Here is a 23,497-nt window from a genome sequence, read left to right as displayed (position 1 = left end):
GTCAGTTTTCTTAAACCACAAGCATTTATTTCTTTTTTTTTTTTTTTTTTTTTTGATTCAGCCCCCTTGACTGTGGCTGACTGACTGGTATTTCTCTTGAGTTTTCACTGCTGGCTGAAGAGGCTTTCTGGTTTAATGGCATTCATTAATCATACAACAATGCATCTCTGCAGCACCAGAGCTTCGAATTCAAGTTACATTACTGATGGGCGTTGGCCCAGCTTCTCAGGTTGAGGGTGCTCTAAGGTCAAGACAGACAGTTCAGGCTCTGTGCGCATTTTGGATGTAATGTAGGACACCCAGAATTCAGGGCAGCTGCTTGTTCAGGCGCAGGAACAGACTTTCAGCTGAGCTTGCTGAGTGCTCCAGGTCACGAGTCACTCTTGGGGCTGAGGCAAAGGGAATTAAGCTACTGTCACACTTCTGGGATTTGAAGGGGATCTGAGAGCTGCAGTGACCCTCCCAAGAACTGTCCTGATCTCTATCATTTATAGCAGATCTTCACAAAGCCCGGGATATCAGTCTCTCATGCCCACTGGCTGCTCTTCTAAAAGCTGATGATCCTCCTATGCACTCTTTGTGTTTTCCCTAAAACAGTTTGTCAGGTTGTTACCAAGGCATCCAGTTTTTCCAGTGCTAAAGGATGCAAAGTCAGTACTGTCTTCTCTCACATGCCTTGTGGATGCTGTGATGACCTGCAGGCACAGTCAGAAGCAACCTCCCAGTCTATCCTCCCCCTCCTAGCTGGACACAAAAGCAATTGCAGAGCCTGTGGCTATAGTCTGTAGGAATGCACTAACAAGTGGCCTCCAAGGGCTTCCTTAATCACCTTTCCCTAGCTCTTCTCTTTGCCAAAATGTTATTCAAAGGAAAATGTCAAGGCCTGATCCCAGCCCACAGACTGCCAGTCAGACACCTCAGTGCTAGACACTCCCAGATACGCTTGATGATCCTTGTTTCAAGGCCTGGGGTAAGCATAATGGTATGCACCACTGAATGACAACACTGATACCTTTCATCTAGCATGGGACTGCAGTTGTTTTTCTCACTTTTTAGGATGCAGGATCCTTCCTGTTACCATAGTCCTGTGCTTTATCATTGACAGAGCTTGACTTACTCCTGCTGCTCTTGCTTTGGGTAAGAGTCAAGTTCCCTGTCAGGAAGGCCCCTGGGCAAATTCCTAGAAAGTGGCATTTTAGTAAGTGACCAGAATTTTGACTGGACACTGTCTTCAAGGCCCCTAATACAGCTGTGAAAGAGCACTAGTGCAGGAGCAGGTGAGATATGTCCTTTTACAGCTCCCATGGAGCTTGAGACAGACCTTTAGGGAAGGTCCCTTTTGAGAAAGACATAGGCTGTTTGTGCATTACACCACTCCCCTTGCGCATATGCTCACAGAGCATTTAGATTACCTCATTCCTCCCAGAATTTAGACCACGTTTCAGTAGCCAGGCCCTTGAATTTGCACATTAAGCAGCAAGACTCACTGAGCTGAGTCTCTGGAGCCCTACTGATACATAAAAGATCCATCCTGCCTTTTCCATGTCTTCCACATACCCCATTACTTTCCCCATCTGTGTCAGGCATAATGATTCAGCAAACAGATATGCTTCTCACTGGCAGGTAGTGGAGGCATTTAGCTTGATAGCAACTTTGAATATTGTATGTCCTTTTATTTTGCCTGAGTGCAAATTTGACTACAGGCTGTTCCATTGTCTATTTAATATTTTGTCCAACCTTATAGCTTCCTTCTAGAGAGGAAGCAGCCTGCAGGTGCTGCAAACACGTTTTGTTACTTTATGATTAGAAGAAACTACTCTATTCCTCTAAGGTTTTTAGTCTGACTTGATTCTGGCACGCCCACCTGCCTGCTTTCTCTGGAGAACTGGCAGGTGAATACTTTCAATAATTTACTTTAGAGCAGTCCTATCATCCTGCTATTTATTTCTGCCATGAATTATGCCCAGAGGTTAGGAAGCTCTTATCTTCCCACTCACAAAGGAACCGAAGGAAAATATTCTGCAAGGCACAGAGGCATCTTTGGGTGGTTTGTAAATATTTCCAGAGGCAGATATACTGGAGAGTGAAAAGAGCTGTAGTCCTTACCCTGTTAGTATTGCCTGATATAACCTGCATCTTCTAGGTTATGCAACAGGGAGCAGTTGTGCTCACACAGCCCCCTCTTCCTACTGTGATTTACATCCAGTGTCTGAGAGATACACCTGCTAGTGCTTCAAAGCATGAAAAGGAAATAATAAAAAAAGGCCTTGAGAGATGATAGCTCACTCCTCACACAGTGGTTTGACTCATTAAAATCAGTGGAGCGATTTTCAGTGACTTCTCTGGGATTTGGATCAGACCCTAAAAGCACAAGCCCCAAGAGCTGGACTGCAGCCAACTAACTTAAGAGAAGCAGAATTCCCAGCAAATGAGTTTTCATTTTTAATTCAGAAGCTAAATAAAATTGAACTGCAGCACATTTGGATGGGATAGCTCCAAGAAAAATCCAGGGAACTGAAGGAAGTGATACTTCTGGTGTGTTTGCCTCTTCTTAGCCATACCCTAAGGGGCTAGTTGCTCCACAAAGCAGTATCAATTATCCAGCAATGGATGCTATTGCTCTTATTATTTCTATATGCCTAAATGCTTATTGTAGACCAGGACTCCAGCAAGCTGGACAATAGACAAGTACAGAGCAAACAGATGGTCCTTGCCTCCCAGAGCATCTCTGAGTCTAGATTTACCATTTTATGTTCAGAGTTTGCTGATGGGTGTTGCACCACACAGAGTGGCATTGTTTTTTTCCCTGTTGAAGTCAATTAGGTTCTTCACGCCCTAGGGAGGTGATAGAGAGATTTGTGCTGCTCGCTTTGATAGAAGATATAAAATATTAGTCCTGGTTTTGCCACCCAAATTCTACTATGTTTTGTTGGAAAATGCCTGCAGAAGCATATTCAGCATGAGGATGAACTTGGTTGTGTCATACAGGCTTGTTTACAAAATGCAGCATTGCCTGCCTGAAGGTCAAGCAGGTACCTTGTGCCAGGGGTCCCTGTCCAGGTCTAAGTAGAAATGGAGAATTAGCCTACACTATCTCAGTGCTTCATGAGTACACGCTTCCCTCAGGAAGATCTCTTTTACTGCATCTTCTTTTTTTCTCAGCATGCCCTGATTTCCTGCCCTTTCCTCTGCTACTTTTTTTTTTTTTTTTTTTCTTTTCTGATAGCATCACCTGGTCACCCTCTGCAGATAACTCCTCTGGAGAACAGGAGACTTAGAAATATAACACTTGTAAATCTCTCCCTATAATTCACTTGGTTTGTGAGGTGCAAAAATAGACTTAACTACTGAATTTTTGGGGGAGCTACTGTGCTTCTTGCATTCAGATGAGCTATACTTACGTTCCTCCACACCCAGCCAGAAAAGGAAGCTCTAAATCCCATAAGAAAAGGTTGTCCTTGTTTCCAGCTCCCTCCATCAAAACCTGTGCCAGTATGAGTTAAAAAATACAGCTGTGACCAAAGAAAGGAGAGGAGAGGGAAAGCGACTCAGAAACTTGAGGGCAGTCCTGGCTCTGCTCCAGCAGCTGGTGCTCATCTTTGACAGGTACAGGGAGAAATTGGACTGAAGAGGGGATCTCAAGCAAGCAAACAAACAAATCAACTAAATGAACAAACTGAGTGATAAAGTAGAGCTGAGAATCAGTAGCTAACGAACACATCTCTGTTGCTGCACCGCTTTCTCCCGGGTGGAAGGGGAGTCAATTACCCACCTTCCAACAAGCTATTGATCAAGCTGCTGCCATGTATCGAATCGGAGCCCTGGCCACCCTGCGTGTGGCTCTTTGATTTTCTCTCCCTCTGTAGCAGCACGTGGATGGAAGCCAGATGAGCTAGCACAGGACTATCGATCAATCTGCCTCCCTTCTCCTCCTCCTCTTCTTCACCCCGGTCACCATGACAACCACAGCTGCTGCAGCAGCAGCAGCACTGTTTACCTGGCCCATTTATTTTCCTTTTCAATATCTTTCCCTTCCCCCCGCTGCTCTCACCTTGGCATGTTATTGGCAAAGCACTCAGCACTTGTAAAAGGGATGAGTTTTTATGACTCTGAGGAGGACAATGCAGTTCTCGGCTCTACTTTATCACCCAGTTTGTTCATTTAGTTGATTTGTTTGTGAAGAATCATTGCCTATAAACAACAGATATCTCAGTCACCAACTAGGTCATGCTCCAGTCCTGGAGGAGGACCTGTCATTCCAAAATACAGGTCACCTTCATACGGTTAAGTGTGCCTGTAGTACGACCCACATTTTCTTCTTATATATTGCCCTAGAGCAGCAACAGAGAACTTATTCCAGGTATGCCATCGTTTACTGGCTGTTAATCTCACAGGGCACCTGGGACAGTGTAACATCACCATTGGGTGCACCAGACTTTCTTTCAGGTCTTCAGCCACCCTTGTAACTTCTGTTGAGGGCACCGTGTCCAGCGGGGGCCAGCTGCTGTGGAAGGAGCAGTGGAGCAGGCCCCGTGTCACCTCCCAGTAGATGGCTTCCAGCTGCATACGCTGAGCGGTCCAGTTCCCAGCTTTGCTCAGTTCTACAGTGCTTTCCATCATGCCTGCAATCTGCCCAAGTTCCAGCACAGTCTTGTCCCATCTCTTTCCTTGTATTGCTTCCACTGCCTGAAATTGTCTTCCTGTTCCTTGGCAGGATGACAGTCATGCTACAAAGACCAAACAGTAGATAAATGAACAATGTTTAAAGAGTAGCCCATTTCCCCTCTCCTGAATGTTTTATTTGTTGTGTGGAATCATCCATCTGCAGATTTTCAGTGCAGGATTCTCTGCTGAAATGTAAGACAAAGAGGCTTTGTGCAAGGGTATGGAATATAAGATATACAAATAAATCTCTTAAAATATAATACAGGTGTCCACCTGTCTCAAAGGTTTTCCTGGCTTCCTTTTAACTGAAATTCTTCACCCAAGTCACATTCCTGATTCTTTCCACAGTAAAGCCATCAAACCCTTCCAGGAGGCTCCTAGTTTTCCTTACAATTCAATATGATTGATACAGGACGTAAAAGATCACTTGATGTTATCAAGTACAGATTACCCCTCCTTGAAGCAGAAAGCTACAGGATAAACTGTGGAATTTGCTACTACATGATATTAGGGAAGCAAATACTCTATATTGAAGAGGAAACAGACATCTATGAGAAAGAGAAAGGCACTGGCAGTTGGGTGCAAGAAAGTTGCAACCCCCAGTGCTGGGAGGCACAGGAAAACGGGGGTCAGTGAGGAGTCCTGCTTCATCCTTCTATTTCGCCTATCCTAGAATAGTGCCATGCAGGGAGTATTAACAGAGCTGTCATCCCTTCCCCTGAACAGTCTGGCAAGTCTCACTCCGTCAGATACATTACCAAGCTCAATTAGCCAGGAGTGTCTCTTTATACAGCAGGAGCTCAGATCTGAGATTGGCCGGGCGATGGATTCATTCAGAACGAGCAACCCTGGGACAGACCCCGCAAAATGAGACTGGGGTTGGGGGTCCAACCACCAGGACACGCAAGGCCCTGGCCTTGCTGGGGGACAATAAGTTCAGACCACAATGAGAAAGAAGGCTGTGTCTGGCTGGCTGGAGCAGTGGTCTGATGTGACATGGCAGGAAGCATGATACTAATGCAAATTGTTAGTACTTATTAACTAATTAAATTGTTGTTATGCCCATAAGGCACTTAACACTTTCCAGGCACAGAAGAGAGCCCAGTCCCTGCCCTCAGGAGTAGAAGATCTAAAAAGGCAAGCACAGAGGAATGATGAAAGAAAAACAATTAATAGGGAAGGGGTGTAATGAGAAGCAGCACATGGTTTTGCAGTTACAATGTATGTCTGGTTTTGCAAAGAAAGAAGGCTTATGTGATCACAAGATCTTTGTCAGGGGAGCGCGTATGACATGTCTCAGATGCATGTATAATTTTTGATGCATTGGTCAATTGAGAGCAAGCTGGATGGGTGAGAAGCTGGCTCAGATATACTTAATTTCATTAAAATAAAAAGCCAAGAGAAGAGAAGACTCTTCAGCACAGAAGAAGGTTACGATAGGAGTTTGTATTTTTTCAGACTTCAGAAAATTTGCGTGGGCTGCAGCTCTTAAAAACACCCGGTTAGAAGTAAAGGCTGTAACTGGTGCTTTGAGTCAATGAAACACAAAGCTGTCGGAAATCAGACTTAGTTGCAGAGAGCTGGCCGGAGTAGAGATGCTGCTGCAAAAGGTAGAGCAAAAAGAGGTACTTATTGGAGAGATGGCATGAGAGTGTGAGGAGGCTGGCAGGAGCTCCCATTGTCAGTGCAGGAGACACACTGGAAAAGACGGATGAGCAGTTTCACACAGGTGACTTTCATTATAAAAAGTTCCTTAAACTCAGTGCTAAGTAGGAAGTAGTGAATAAATGCAAGACAGGAATGAGACGATACGGTGTGCTGCAGAGATGACCTTTGTAGCTCCATTTGCTGTATACTGCAGGGAGGAGAGGTGCACATCAGACCTGGGATGTGAACATTATAGTAATAAAGATGAGAAATGCAGAGCCTTTGATGCGATGGCTGTAGGAGAAAGATCTTCTGAATACTGAGTGTGGAGAAAAATTAAAGTCTGTCCACTGATGGGATGGATGGGATGATAAGAAAGAGTGAGGAATTTTAACATCTAAGCCACACAGGGGCTGTCTCTGGAGTCTATTACAAGCAAAAGCAAAGCAGTGAAGAGCGGGTGTAAAGGAAGATTAGGATTTCATTTTTATCCAGAATTTTAATTAATGGCAAGATGTGCAAGAGGGAGCATGCATTCAGGATACCAAATGACAGCCTGACCCAGCCAAGCCCGTCTATTCCGCAAAGCATTAGAATTTCAGTAAACACACATTGCTCTGTTGTTTCATCAGACACGCCGCTCTGGTGTGTATCATATGATATGGCAGCCGTTCAGCCAGGCGGGGAGCAGCACAGGCTATAATTTCCTGGTCATATGTAACTGGGTGGGGAAGCGCCTGATCCTTGGGGTGAGTAATGCTGGAATCGCACCATGTGGCACCCTGCTCTTTGCTGTTCAAGGCGTTTGAGGTGTTGCCCTCGCTAGTCAGGCAGACATTGCCCAGGGCATCCGAGTGTTCCTACGCTCTCCGACACTTACAACACCCTCCCGTCGCCCGTTTCGCGGCGCACCCACATCGCCTTCCCCCCACATTCCCCAGCGTTTCGCCGGGGTTCGCCGCCCCGAAGGCAGCGGGGGCTGGCAGCGGGGCGGGAGGGGGCCCAGCCTCCCCCGCCCCCCCCGACGGCGGCCACGCACTGCTTTTGGAAGCGGCGTGGATTCTGGAAACGCTCTTTTCCGGCACGGGGTGGGGGGGGAGGTCAGCCTCTCCCGGCCAGCGCCGTTCGCCTGTGCGGGGGCATCGCCACCCCCCCCCCCCCCCCGGCCCCGCCACCCCCCCCCCGGCCCCGCCACCCCCCCGCACCAGCCGGCTCCGGCCCTCCCGCAAACCACGCCGGCCGAGGGTTGGTTTGTTGCTTTTTTTTTTTTTTTTTTTTTTTTTTTTTTTTTTTTCCTGCCCCGAGACATTTTCCTACGTGTATTTTACTCCTGCCGAGCTGATTTACGAGCTGGGTTTGGCGAGGGCCGGGGCTGCCAGCCCCAGCTCGGGGGGCGGGGGGCGCGGGGGAGAGGGGCTCCCGCTGGCCTCCCCAGCCGGGGGAACGCACGTCTCCCCCCGCCCGACATGAGCTGTAATTTCCGGCAGACATTTGAGGTCCCCGACATCTGGAGCAGGCGCGGCAGCCTCCCGGCAGCCCGGCGAGGAGGGGCGGCCATCGCCGGGGAGCGGGGCGGCCCCTCCTGCCTCCTCCCAAGTCATTTATGTTTTACTCATTTCCTGCTCCCAGTAATGAGGCCAGCGATGCCGGGGTGGCGGCGGTGCTGCTGAGAAGGCAGATTGTTACACACACACACACACACACACACACACACACACACGTTTTTGTTTCAGGGTGGATTTTTAGTGCTCGTGAAAGGGTGGGACTAAACTGAGCTCGCTGGAGCCTGGCACAGGACCAGCAAGCTTCCCGGCAGCCCTTTGCCAAAAAAATCCAGACATGCAGTTTCCCTCCCTCCCCCCCCCCCACCCCACCCCCAAGCCCCGGTTCCTGCGGCCCCTCCTTGCCCGCTCTCTCCCCCCCCCCCCCCCCCCCCCCCGCCTCCGCAGGGGCGCAGCACTGCCCACGGACCCCGCAGCCCCCCTGCCCATCCAGGCCACTGTCCCCTCCCCGCCCCACTGTGAGGTTCCTCCCGCCACGCGTGGACACGCCACGGTCCTGACCCGTGACTCCTTAATCCCAATCTCTTTTTCTGCTCGTCTGTAGAATTACTGCAGGAGGGTGGGGAGACGCTGCGATACAAACATATTATCCTTGGAGGCGAAAACAACTGGAGGCCAAGCAGATTCATTGCAGTGGTGATTTAAACTAGGTGAAATGTCGACAGGGTTACTCAACATTACATTCCCGAACTCTTGTTACATAAACAAACCTTCTAGTGATGTTTTGTATAGTCTCCAGCCCAGCCCCAACCCCACCGATTTGTTTCATTCCCCACGGGACAGCAGGGACGTGGGTCTCCTGGCTTGCGACCATCTTCCCCTACGCATCAGCCACAGATGAACTCTACCATTTGTCTTCTCTGTTATAAAGCACTAACAGGATTCTGCGGGTTTTGTTCAGTTTTGTTTTGTTTTTAAAAATTTGTCGTTAAAGAAAAAAAAAAAAAAGAACAAAAAACTTTTTTTGGCTGCAGCTATCAGCTCATTTTTGGTTGCTTTCTAATGCCAAGGCCAGCAGGATCCAGGAATTCATCTACCGGTGCCAGCAAGAAAGCACTGACCCAAACAAGGGAGCCAGAACTTGGGCTGCAGTCCTCGCCAGGGATCAGCAAGAGGCCAGAGAGCCCATGCTGCTGAGTCATCACCGCTCCAGCTGCTACGAGCCTTTTCTGGGGACGCGGCTGCTGCTGCGATTGCTGGGAGCGGAGCGACGGCTCCTTCTATAGCCATGGCCCGCGCACACACACACACGCACCCGCCGGCGCAGGACCCGGGCTGCGGGCCGGGGCTGCGCGGCCGCGGGGGGTGCGCGGCCGCGGGGGGTGCGCTGCCTCCCTCTGGGCTCCTTTTGCAGGGCTGGAGGTACCTCCCTCCCGGGGCGCTTCTCCTGTCACCCGCTCGTGGAGGTGTTCCAGAAGGCGAACAGGCCAGGCGGTGGTTCTGTACAGAGTTTTCTTTCTGTTTGTACTTGCACGTCTCACCACGTTTGCTTTAGATCAGAGAGCCAGAGACTTGAAGAGGTAGGAACATGCTTAAAATCCATGCGTTGCATTCCATGTAGGGCCAGTGTTGGGTCATCCCTTCATACAGTAAATAAATACGTCCAATCAGCAGGCAAGTGAGCACTTTCCAGTTCTGAGGACCAGAACTGAAATTAATGACATTTCTGATTAAGCCCTGTCAAGTTTGTGTGTGTTCTGCAGCCTCACACACAGGGAGGGAACGCTTTGTCGTGTGCATCCTGCATTTTCTTTTGCCCAATTTAATATTTTTAATCTTTTTAATCTTTTTATTCTCCTGCCTTTTATCTGCCTCAGCTACTCGCCTCCCCCAGGTGCTGCAGTTACCCTTGTTTCCTGCTCCACAGTTGACACTCAACAGACTAAATGTACTTGGGCTTTTAGATCTCTCCGCTCACATCTAGGTTGTTAGACCCTTAGGGCATGGGACCAGTCTTCTCTCTCTGACATTAAACACATCACTGATTCCAAAGGAATAACTAATCATAGTAACATTTAATAATAAAACTAATAATTCCAGAGCTCAGTCTCCCTGCTTCTCTTCATCGAGTGTCTGTTTTGGTGCCAAGCTCAGAATTACAAATTGTCAAATAAGGTTTCAGAACACTTGAGTTTCATGGTCACTTTTTTTCCAGCAGCACCTCAGGGTCCTAACCATGGACCAAGACCAATGTATACTGTAATACTGAAAAAGGGTCTCTGCTCCAAAGTGTTCCCAGTCTAAGAGAAGAGACAAGCAACAGTCAGAGATAGACAGGGGAAGCCCAGCAGGCAGTGGATTGGTTTTGGCCAGCATGGCAGGAGGTGGTCTTCACAAACAAGCAAACCAACTGAATTTTAGGGCAGATTCAGGTCAGGAAGAAGGGATTCTCTGAGATCCCCCAAAAGACAGTTTTCAACTCAATAGCTCCTTTCTTGTAGGAGAGAATAGGCACCTGTGGTCATTTCCCGAAAGGAGGTTTAGGTATTGCATAAGATCAGTGGCACATTTAAATCCACTTCTGGCCAAATCAGCACAGAAATAGTCTCTTGGCATGTGAAATCTGTTTATATAGCCAAATGCAGACATGGGTAAACTTACCTGTTAAGTGTTTTGAGAAAGCTGTTAAGAAATTCTATACATACCAATATAGAAATAAATAAATTTTAAATTGCTCAAAGTGGATGTGGGTAGTCTCCACACCAAATGTAAGAAAAGCCTGGGGGACACAGTGAAAGCGCTAGTGAGAAACTGCTTGGGGACTTCACTGGGGGAAGCCAACTGTACTGACTGTAAAGGGACAGATTAAATGGGATCAGATATGATTTTTCTAACTTTAATTTGTACAGTGTTTTAGGTATTGTAGAAAACAGGGGAAAAGCACTACACACAATAAGTTTCTAATTACTTGCATATGCAGATTTGGAAGCTGCATTTGGCTTGTAGTTCTCCGACAGTGTGCCTACGTGGATGGTGAAAGCCATGTATGGGGGAGGCTCATCCCCTCCACTCCATGCAGCTACAAGTATGCTGTCCTTAAAAAATTCTGCAGTTACAATGTCTGAATCTTGCTATTTGGTTAACCAGGAGTGTTTTTATGTCCCTAGAGTGGCTTATCTTTCATAGTACAGAGAACTTTGCGGGGTATTGGTCACAGAAGCTCACCATCAACAAAACCATGGAGAAAGTACACCCTGAACTAAAGATGCTACACAACCACCCTCATTCTCCAATTTAGGGCATTTTGGCATCATGAGACCCTTAGATGTGTTACAAAGCATCAGTCACCACTTGTGTTTCAGACCCATGTCTGCTATGGCTGGGACGTCCGGTGAAGGATGCCTGGGAGCAGCTTAGGCTGCAGCTGACAGGAAATGTTAACGCTGCCTTTGAAGAAGGGGTCAAGCTCCGCTCTGCTCTGAGCCATACTGTTGTTCAGCCAGTCCTACAGATACCATCTCTGGAGCAATCAGATCTTCAAAGCTACTACTTGGTGTCAAACCTCCCGTATTCGAACAAGATGATAGAGTGGCCCATGAAGAGTTGCTGCCTGTGCACCTATCCATCACTGAAATGTTGGACAGTCCTCAGCAGAGGTTTGAGCTTGGTCATGGGGTGGAGGGTGCTGGCAGCACAGACAAACGACCTCCTTCAAACCAACAGATAGGGAGAGGACTTCTGTATTCATTCTTCTGGGTCTGCCTGCAGTGCTTGCTACAGTTAGCCTCAGCAAAACTTTGTTACCCCAGACACTAGTGATATTTAGAGAGCCTGTGAAACGGATCCTTTCTTTTTGTAAGAGTGTTTGTTCGCATGAGATGGTCATGGATAGCTGCTTCCTCTGCCTTCAAAGCAGTCATGTGAAGAGCCCCAGAAGGCTTCAGCCTTCCCCCCAATACTTTCTACATCAATTCTAGGTCTTGACATTTATTTTCAAGGCCTTCTGTGAAACTATCCAAGAATATCTTAGAAAAGCCTCTTTCTTTGCATGTTGATAGCACTGTTCCTCTGAACCCTGAGATAATGAAAGACAAGGCGTTCTCTACAGCAGGGTCATGGCTTTACAGATCCCTCTGCTTGAAGATATAAATCTCCTTTCTCTGGTTTTACTGAAGACAGATCTGAAAACAGCAAAGAAAAAACAAGAAGGTGAAAGAAAAAAGAGATAAAAGAGAGCATAAGTGAAAAGAGCTAAAGCAGTGAGAGAGAGGGAGTGAGGAAAGAAGCAGCTTGAAAATGACAATTAAATGACTTATAATGAAGAAAAAGATTTTACTTTTCCTGAGACGTGGGAAAGAAAATCAGCCCGGTGGGATGCCATGCATTACTCTGCTTTCAGATACTCCAGAGGGAGAGTTTATGAGCACACGGAGAAAGGAATTCCACACAGTACAAACAGAGGTGCTTGTTTAGGTGGTGTCCCTGCTTATGCAGTTTATGCCAGTCTAGCTGTGTGTAGACTTTCAGTCCAATATATAACCAAAATAAAGTCCTGTGCTACAGGGTTCTCAGCTGTTTTCTAATGTCATTCACATGAGCATTTTACTTAATGGTATCTATGTGGCATTGCACCCCAAATTACAAGATTTTGTGTCATGTAATTTTTAGCCTTTCCCGTGTTTCCATCCTGCAGCTTTAAAATTACATTTTCTCCAGTGCATTGTAGTGATACACTCTTTCCAAGGTCATGCCACAGCTTTCAGTGTACCAATACTAAACAACTCCAGTACCTGCAGATGCTGGGCAGCTCTCAGGGTCACTGTGAGATTATATTAATGGCAGAGTAAGGGGTCTGGCATGAGGAGAGACATTTCCACTCACATGTGCCTCCTTTTGAAGGCCTACAAATCTTTAGTCCAAGAGACTTAATAGGATTGTAATAGCATTGTAATTCTTGGAAGCGTCATGGCACTGCTTTAATGTCAGTGTCATAAAGATTTTAAAAAGGGTAGTTAATCATTAATTGGTTCATGATACTAGAACACACTATCGATTAAAATGAAAACATAAAAATCTAAATAAAACACACATATCCACCAGCACTTCACAGTGCTGATCATTAAATTAATGGTAGCTCAGTGGCAGCTACATTCCCTTGTCCAGCCTTCTGACATGGTGCAAGCCTGACTGTATTATTGTAGCACTTTAGCCTTACCAATGGACAAAATACTTTTACAGATTTTCTTTGCATAAACTATTAGCAGTTTTTATTTCACCTATGGTAGGACCATCTGGTTTTATTTTTGTTGTACTGTATTATAAACTATCTAAAACTTCTTTTCCTTTTTCATATATAATGTAGTCCACTTGCAAAATCATGGTGCATCCCCGTTCCTCAGCAAGGATTCAATTGCAGAATGCTTTGGTGAATTTTAATGTTAACAAGATCTGGTTTTACAGACCATATTGCACTACATTTAGAGAGAAATTTGAAACTAAACCTTAACTGTTGTTCTGAAATAAATGAACAAAAGATGTTTCTGAAGGCATAACAACTCACAGGGTTCAGTGATACACAACAGGGCTCTAAGTGGAGCGTGAGATACTGGTTGATCGCAACATCACTGTTCATCAGAGTACTTAATCACTTGCTCAGCATTAATACATGTATGGAGAGGTTAAAGAGAATTAATAGAGGGCAGGGAAGCACCCAGCTTTAAAAGGGGCAAAAGCGGACTTTGACATTGTAAGCAAGACAGCCGGCTTCAATATGTGAAAGAATATGAGAATAAATTATCAAATAATCAATTCATAAGCACCTAGAGGATATCAAGGTAATCTAGGACAACCTGGGTTCATTTGTTAAGAACAAATAATGTCAAAACAATCTAAATCCCTTTTTGACAGCGTAACTGCCTAACAGTGAATGGCAAAATAATAGGTATTTATGTCTGGATTTCAGTAAGGATTTCAACATCTCATCTGACCTTCATCTAAGCATATGGCAGAAATGTGATGTAAATTAAATCATCATGAAATAGGAGCACAGTTTTGTGGAGATACATTTTTGAGGAAGAGTTCTCAGTAAGTAGCTTGCTGTCAGATGGGTGGCTAGCATTTAAAAAGGAGCCTCCACACAGGTCTGTGCTGGTCCTAGTCAAAGATCAGGATTTGTAAGGTTCTGGTTAATGCAGAAATGGCCAAAACTTGATTTAGTGAAGGCAAGTGGCATCCCTTTCTTTGTGTCAGCATAGGTTAGACAGAGTTCTGTGAGCACCTATTAAGATATACCGCCTTAGAACAAGAGTCATCTCTGAGAGTCCCTCCAGTCCTACATGTCTTTACTTTCTATTAACTATTTAACTGAAATTAGACTTTTTTTTGCTTAATGTTTCTTTTTTAAATAGCAATTTTGCAAGGCTGTTTTCATTTCAATAGTGCTATATAACTTTTCTTATAACCTCAGAGTAGGGGCACGTGAACAGGTTAAGCTGGGGTTGTTGATTTGTCTCTCAAAGTGACATAGTCCCTCTCCTGGCTTGACCAGAGGGTAACTCATGCTTTTTGTATGCATGCGGGCCAGGATGGAGCCTGTGCGGGCTTCCAAACTCCTGAGCTGCCTGCTTCTGTGCAGCTACTGTGGTGAGATTTATGCTGCAAGCTTTGTCTTTCCAAATCCGTGTCTCTACCCCAAGAAAATGTTTAATAAATTGCATATGTGAACTGATTTTAGTATGCAAATATATCATCTCTGGAAGAGGGAATATATTTTTGTCTATGGCACTAGATTTTTAATCATACCTTTGTGTATAGCGCAAGCATAGGACAGGAGTTTGGACAGCTGAAGGGAAGATGGGTCAAGTTTTCAGAGGTAAAAGGATTGAGTACACGTGAACCAGCAGCTATCAGGTTTTCTGCTGCAGCCAGTATTAGGGATGAAAGACTGATTCTTGCCTTGATGTGTGTCCCAGATTCTCGTTGGCAAAACCTGTAGCCACACATTTATGATTTTGAGTGTCATGTGTCACACAGAAAGTGGAGACTAAACTGAAGTATGTGCGCTGGAGCTTGTGACAGAAACAGCAATAACAACTAAAAAAAAAAAACCCCAGCCTATATAAAATCCCAGAATCAGAATGATGCAAAGATTAATTAATTTCAGAGGACTGTGCGGTGTCTGACTTGGGGTCATTACAAATCAGCAGTCACAGCTGTCATAGTCAGGTTCTATAAAACATAAAAGGAGCAAAAGAAATCCCTGCATGTGCACACAAGCACACACACTTTATGTCACATGCTCATCAGGTATTCAGCGAGGAAAGAGGGCTACACACATATATGCAAATATTCTCCCCTGGACAGAAGTAAAGAACTGCTAACGCCCATAATTGCCCTGCTACCCCCTCCCCCAGGTTACTTTCAAATGTTTCATGCATTTCCATATGGCAATTTAATGATTTTCCCTCCTCGATATCCTCCCTGTCACTCCATGGCTGCAGCTCTCACTGTGTCACCCTCCCAGTGAATAAGGGCACAAATCCTGTCTCTGGAGAAGCCCCAAGTCAGAGGCTTTGCAGTTCTGCTGCCTTCTTTCCCAGCCAAATTGTGCACAGTCATGGGAATGCAGGGCTTGGTTCTAGCTCATATGCTTGAAGTAGATGGGAGCTGTGCCTTCTGCTACTGAAATAGCTGTTGATTTATTTAAGTATGAAAAAATCCGTATCTCAGATAACTGTGGCCAACATATGTGATCTAACATGAGGTTCCTAAATTAATGTTTACACCTCTTGACAAAGATGTTGTTTTTGGTATGGGACAGGGCCACAAGAGGTTAATGTACTGCCCTAAGATAAGGGACCTTATATACTTACTCCAGAGGCTCCTATTAAAAGATTCAGAAAAAGTTACTTTGTAAAAATTCTCTCTTGCTACTGCACACAGAGTTGTTCTGATTGACTTTACCGATGGACATAGTTGCCTACTCTGATAAGCCAGTGTAGGTAAGGGAGTGAGCTGGCTGTTGTTCTGCACGGCGTCTCCATCACACCCATGGTGGCTCAGGAGAGGCAGGGCTTAATCAGGCTAGAGAGGGGTTGTGCAGTGACGCCCAAGGAGGGAGAGGGAATCAGTCTGTTTTCTGACCGTGTTGTGTTCTCCTGAATTCGGTACCCCTCTCTTTTGAATCCTTGTTCAACTTCGTGGACCGGTGGTGTGAGGATGCCCAGCTCCCAGCCCTCTCCCTACGTCCTTTAACACTAACTGTCCCACAGGTGACCAGCTGAAGAACATAAAGACTGTAGAAGTCATTTTGTGCTGGGTGTAGCACAAGCAGTAGATCCTCACCAGGTGTTTCTGTATCAGTCATGTAAGGGATGATCAAGGGCTGAGTAGGAACATAACTCTCTCATGAGTTAAAGAACTCAAACAGCAGAAATTCTCCTGCATCCTAGACAAGATAATTGACCTTGCTGTTAAACTTTTTTTTTGTGTTTATCTAAATCTGCCTTGTGCCTAATTCAAACCACCAAATATTGATATGCCTCTTTCTCAAAAATGATACAGTCAAGTACTCTCAGAACTCTTTCCTATATATCCACTTAGAGACTGTAAACAAACTACCTTAAATAAACAGATTAAGCATCCCAATCTGTCATGGAGGGATGTGTTTTACGGTTCTCATATTATTCCTGTATCTTTCTTCAGAACCCTTTCCAGCTGATCATCATCCTTTCCTCAGGTATGTGTATTTAGTTTCCTCTCATCATCTCTAAATATTTTTTCCAGGTCCCTGCAGTCCTGGAGACACTCCCATTTGGGAAGCTGTTGTGCTGGATATTTGACATTTCACTTGACTGTAGTCAGACACATGTTGTTCAGATAAGTCCACCTTATGAAGCTCTTCAGACGGATCTTTATAACTACCATGTCCCATCATTATTTATCTCTCTGCCAATTTTTCTGTCACATAAATGGATTATCTATTTTTCTTTTAGGTAATTGATAGAGATATTGAGTAGTTTTTGTGCCCAAAAACAGATTTCTTAGGTGCTCAGTAGAATAACTCACATATAATGATGATTCCCTATTTACATTTACTTTTTTATGATTTATCAGTGGAGTGGGAATTTAATTTGTTTAATAAAGGCAACATTGATTTGTGTAGTGCTTTTTTTTTATCAAATGCCAGAAAAGACAAAGTCGGCTGCCTTACAGAAACCTAAGTATATTGTATCAGTACCAGTTACTTTAACAACCAAATTTGTAAATGCATCAAAAACAATGTTAAGGGTTTAGGTGGGACAAGATATTGCATATTGTTGCATTGTTTGGTATCAATCATGCCTCCTTCTTTTTATACTTCACTGACTGCTTCCCAGTTTCACAGAACTTACGCGAGGTTAAGCAGCCCAGAAGCCACACAGCACGCTATTTAACTTTGTAAATATTTGTACACATCAGGTTATTTTCTTCAGTGTGCTTGAATTGTCTTGGGTTTCTGAAGTTTATTAAACAGAAATCAAAATTAAAGATTCAGGGTGGCATACACCTCACCTAACATTAGCTTTCTAAGCCCTGGGACCTTGTGTAAATTAGTCACATAGGCGTCTGCTAAGAGGGCAGTTTGCCTGTTTGTAAGGTATATTTCTGAGTAGGTGAGATGAAATGACAGAGGATGAAATGTCCTTTGGGGTGCCGTTCTGTTTCTTTGACTATGAAATGCATGAGGTGAGCAGTTTATTTCATCTTTTGGGTAGCTGGTCAGTTGAGATGCTTGCTAGCCTCAGAATGTTCCTCATTCCTGCTTTTAATAGTCTTGTTCCCAGACATGCATAATAATTTTTACTCATATGACCTGAGCATGTAGTCTCTAAATATTTTCTTAGCTAGGCATTCAGCTTCTCATTTTTATTCCATAAACTAACACAGATACATTGATATGTCTTCGTTACATACCTCTGCTGAGATATTTTGGTGTGCAGGCAAGGCAATTGATCACTTCAGGATAGACCCTGCAGTCTTTGACTGAAGGAAGGAGATTATATGGCCCTTCATTTGGGACTGTTCATACAAAGGACAGCTGCAGACCCATGGTCTGTACACATCGCATGGCATAGGCCAACGTCCTACATCGTTAGCAATGGCAGCATCAGGAAGTTAAAGGAAACAGTGAAAATTATTCCAGTACAGTGTAAAGCAAAAGGTAAAGGGCTAAAGAATGGTTACAAAAAAGTTGAGATTTCATGGATTGCTATTTAAAAAAGAAGACATGTTCTTTTATCTGGATTTAAATTTCCTGTGTTAACCAAATCCAATATCAATGGATTTAATAAATATAAATGGTTTTTACAGTTTTCCAAACCTATATAACTGTACAACAGACTAATGGCACAACTAGCTTAGTTTTCTGTTTCCAGCAGTGCCAAATGGAGACTGTACTTAGGGAAAGCACATGAGTATTTGATAAAAAGAGGTATAAAAAATTTTTGTATAAACAAATCAGCATTGCCCTTATTAACCAAATCTGGTTCCCTGGGGGCCACCTTGGGGAGGTAACTTCTGAGGCAGTTGCTGTCCTACTTGCTGTTGGGATATTTCCTTGTGGACATTTTGGAAAGCACAGGACAGTATCCTTGTGTGCAGTTGTTCTTCAAGCTGTTGTTCCTGGAGTCATGAGGCTCTTTGCCTTCAGGATTTGTTACATGGACAAATCCTCATGAGAGCAGATAAAAGATGAGAGAATTGACCCCTTAACAATTTCAGAAATCAGACTTAGAAAACGTACGGCAGCGTTAATATTTGAAAATGTCTTGTTATTGTAGTCCTTGACCTTTGGTGTATGAATGCTTAGCACTGGCTAGTGGCTATGGTTAATCCCTCTGTCCCTGTGCTTCCTAACTTTAAAATGCAGAGAGTAATATCTGTCTCCTTCACGGGATACTGTCATTATAAATATTTTAAAGATTATGAGATGTTCATACCGAGGAATAGGCTCCATCCAACAATCTGACCTAGATATATATAAAATAAAGAGATTTCCAAGAAGTGGCTGAATTCTTTTCTTAAAGGGGAAAAAAAAAATCACCATTGGGAAAATGAGCAAAATGTGAGCTTGGGCATTACAAAATAAGAATGCAGAGACATCAGAAGAAAGATTATAAGGAAGCTTTAAGCAGGATGTTTCCATAGATGTGGTTATAAGGGAATCACATGGGAGTGGGAGAATTCTGCCCAGATCTGGAAGACCCAGTGTGGACAGTCATGTCTCTTCTGCTTTCAAATTCCAGTGTCACCATTTACTGGCCATGTGGCTCTGAGTAAGTCATAGCATGCACGAGGCACCATCCTCTCCATTGGTGGCACAGGATAACAGGGGCCCTGACAGGGAGATGTGAGATTAGAGACGGGGAGATTACGTTAATTGATGTCTGAAACATTGTAAGATCTTCATGGGGATATGCTAGAGGAAGATCAAAACCACCACCATTTGTTAGTCATAACATTGACTAGAAAAATTTGGAAGAACATGGACTCTCTGTTGTTATTTTTAAACTAGAATGGATGTTCTCATTGATGGAAGACAGAGAAGTGACACGGGGACAGGTTCTCATGCGGGAGCATACTACTCATCTGATCGCTACAGAGTTCAGTACCGGCAAGAGGTATCTGGTATCCTCTTCCATGAAGCAGGAACAGAAACAGTTGTTATCCCCAGCTGTGCCTCAGACCAGTCCTGGAGCCATCTGAGGAGGAATAGCTTATTCAGCCTTGGGCTGCTCCTTTGAGAGGAAGAGGTGCCAGGTATGATGTGGCTTTTGGAAGGTGGGAACCATGGGAACTACACTGAGAACAGATAGCGCTTTTCCCCTGGTCAGCAGGGAGACATTGCCAGTGGTCTCTGCCCTCCTGGGCTGTGTTAGAACAGGGAACACGTGCTGGGAAGCGTGGCGAGGACACTGCAGAGCACCTGCACTGTCCAGAGTTCAACTCGCCTTTTTCCAGGTGGAGATCCACTCTCCCCTCCCAATTATGAATAACCTAAAGATGCCTTCAGCTGCTGTGTTTCAAGAGACAAACCATGGATATCTGGCACCTGTATGAACCATCTCACTGAATTAAAAGAACCAGAGTGCATCATAAAGACCTTTAAGCAAACCTGCTTGTTGCCATATAATTCAGAGGCTGACCTGGTGGTAGCCAGCAGTGGTTGGTCTGGATTCCTAGCAGCCTTCCTCTACCTGTGACACTATCTCTTTGTCCCCTCCATTCCCATTGTAGCCATCTCACATTTAATATTTAAACACTGCTTTCCTTGGGCAGGGCCCATTCTTTTCTTCTCTGTTTGCACACTGGCTAACACAGTGGGGTACTGGTCCATGAGCAGGAGTACTGGGTACTATGCTAATGATTATAATGGCAGTAATTAATAATGCTTTGTTCTTTGATCTCTGGGCTTGCCGAGGCAGTCAGCTGCTGCAATTGTTCTCTGCCCTAGGGCTGAGTGTGTAGTCAGGTTGCTTTTTTGGCTATCTGGTGGTTTGATCTCGGTGCCCCCTCCTATATGCTGACCCTGCCTTCAGACTGGCAGACTAGAGTCTTCTAAAATGGTTTTGAGGGCAGTTGGCCAGGTTGCCTTTGGATCCGCTCCTTCTGTTGGGAATAGATTGTATTCCCTTGTATGCTCTGCTGCTAGTGATACCTTTCTCAGTGCTCACAGCAGCTCCCAAATAAGGTGTTCAGATTTCTCCTCTGTGCTGCTGGCCTGTTGTTTTTCACACTGATAAATATATGGTTTATTGATGGGTCACTTGTTACTTCCAAGTCCTTATATCCATACACAACTTCTGTTGGTTGACTGGGTATTTCAAGGAGTGAAATCAGAAGCAATAAATATCTCTGAATGACTAGCCTGAACATCTCAGGTGATCCAAGGAGGAAATCTGAGAGGATAAATTGGTACGGATCTGTGTTCCATGTCACAAATCATACATGCTTGTGCATTTTTCGGGGGATGCACTGACAGGGAAATTTGTATGTGCAGTCCTGGAAATTTCAGTGTAGATGGCACGAGTTCCCTGTGCAGCCTTGAGGGACAGAGGGAGATTCCCCAGATCCTGAGCAAATGGCTTCTCCAGAGCAGATTGCTTCTCTAATTCATGCATAAATTCCCCTAATAACAGAAGTGATGAAAACACTAACCGCAGCAAGAATGGGTGGATTATTTGCCTTTCCCTCCCTCTTTTTTTACCTTTTTAAAAATCATTCTAAGGCCACTATTGGTCCCTCAACAATTGAAGAGTCTCCCACCTAACTATCCTGCTAGGTAGCTGAACTGTGTCCTGTTGATAGCAGCCATGCTGCCGGGGTCTGAGTGGAGTCACTGGGACAAGCCAGCTAAAAATGATGTGGATATCTGAGGTCCTAAAGAGAAGCAGAGAAGCTAGAGATAGGTGTGGCCTCTTCTCCCCAGCAAGACCTCTAACGCTTTCTCCAGAAGTGGAGTGGTGCCATCAGTTTGAAAGGTTTCTGCAGCTGTGATACCGTTTATATTCCCATATACCAGCGTGCCATTGGGAGGCAGAGTGTGAGGAGGTAGAGTCTGGAAAAATGGGAACTGAAACCCACTTGCCTTTATTCCAGACTCTGTCTAAATCATTGCCAAGTCACCCAGAACAGCTTGAATACTGCACAAGTCCAACATCTAAAGAGGAAACTAAACTAGTGAGTCACTCCAGGAGGTTTGGACTAAGGCAGCAAAGTTGGAAACTTCATCCCTTCACCAAAGCCACAGGAGACCAGGGGATGGCCTGGGCTGACAGGATTAGAAATACAAGGGTGTTAGAGAACATGGCAAGAGACCTAATCCAGCTTTTGGTGACCTGCCTGAACAAACAGTTATGACAGAGAGCTGAGAAATACGATATTTGTGCTTGTGTGAGAACCAGCCCAATGGAATGGTTATTATCATCTGCTGAATTGGACAGAGCATGGTGGAAAGTCAGGACGGATCTCTTCTAGCTGGAGAATGTGACCTATCAAAAATGATTGATTGTTTCTCAGGACTTTCTGAGTTTTCCAGGTTATTCAACATCACTTCAGCTGTAATAGTGGAGAGGACAAAACATTTTTGCAGCAAGTCCGTCTGTTCACTTTGGAGTTCCAGAGCAGGTCATATCTCACACAAGGCTTCAATTTTCTTGTGAGGTCTTCTGAGGCATTTGCAAGCGCCTTGTTACATCCAGGTCCCATTTCGCTTGGGGAAAATGTTTCCTGCAGTGAAGACAATCAAAGATTTCCTTTCTGAATTCTCATACTCCCATCCCCTCCTCTTGGCAAAGCAATCAATACCTCTAGCAATGGATTCAGCCTTGCAGATGAACTGTGGGAAGAGAGCTGAGGCCCAAACATCTCACCCTGCCAGATCCTTGCTGGCTGGACTCCTTTAGTCTACAAAAGAAGGAAGATCAACATAAAACATCTGAAAAGCAGAACTTGGAACAGTCAGCTTCTTCTGAATACTAAACTCCCAAGAGTTTCTTTTCCAAACAAGATGGGGCAGTGCAGGGAAAAGCCAGAAACCTTCGGTTCCATTTTACTAGTGCGTTAGCAAGAATCACCCATTAGCTCATTCTCATCTTGCTGCTTCACTTAATGGATTTCAGATACACTCTGATGTCTACCCTGAGACTAATGCTGACCCCTTCTGATCCCTAGCCTGTCCTCCAGATCCTCTCCTTGCAGATAGGAAAAGAGAGACATCTTCCTGCAGTCTTGGAAGAAATGAAGGATCCAAGTGCGTTTAAATGCTGGTAGGCAAATGTTGTTAAAGGGTAGAATAAACCCTGATGCAGGGTTATACCATTGTGTGTAGAGCTGTTCATTCTTGTGCTGTATTGATGTTTCATTCCCATTTTCTTTTGTTTAATGAAAGGTTCACAGTCCTTCGCTTTTCATAAAGGGACTGTGGTATTTATTATGAGCATTCAGACTCCCTGCTCAGGGGACAGTTAATGAGCACACAGTAAACAAGTAAGAGCCTGTGTAAACAAAAAATAATGATAATTCTTTTCACCTCAACCACAGAGTCCTGAGTCTCTGAAAATCTTGGCAACCCCCAAACTCAGAGTTCCTCCCTCCACCAGGATGAGACGTTAGTTAGTGTATCAAGCAATTACATAGGGTATTTTTTTCTGCAGAGCTGTGACATCATGCCTGGCAGCTCCCCAAGGCACCAGATCCAATTACCTGAGTCACCAGCAAAGGGAAATTGCCAAGGGGCTGTCACTGAATTCAGCTCTGGTGAATGCAAGAGAAGAAAAAGCCAAGTGAAATGGCTGACAGCAGACAGGGGGAGGGAGAGGGGAGGAAAGAGCAGCTGCAGCAGTTCCTCATCAGAGAAATGGAAGGAGAAATGGATAAGGAAGGGATGAATGAAATCTGGGGAGAAGAATCTAAGAGCGAGCCGTAGGGGAAACTCTGTAAGGGGAATTTCTAAGTATTCCCCTTGTCCCACATAAGAGATGACTGGAGCCACTAGATTGACACAGGTCAAATGCTTTTGGAGGGTTTTTTTGATATGTAATTTAAAAATTAATCTTCACTGTCAATGGAACTGATGCCCTTTTCTTTTGTGATCCCATCTGGAACCTCCTTTTCTAATTGGCTGTGTTTTCCAGCTTTCTGCT

The sequence above is a fragment of the Tyto alba genome, unplaced genomic scaffold (genome assembly GCF_018691265.1).
Source record: "Tyto alba isolate M040663 unplaced genomic scaffold, T.alba_DEE_v4.0 Super-Scaffold_18, whole genome shotgun sequence".
In the NCBI taxonomy this organism is placed as follows: Eukaryota; Metazoa; Chordata; class Aves; order Strigiformes; family Tytonidae; genus Tyto; species Tyto alba.
Note: the sequence above shows the minus strand (reverse complement) of the source record.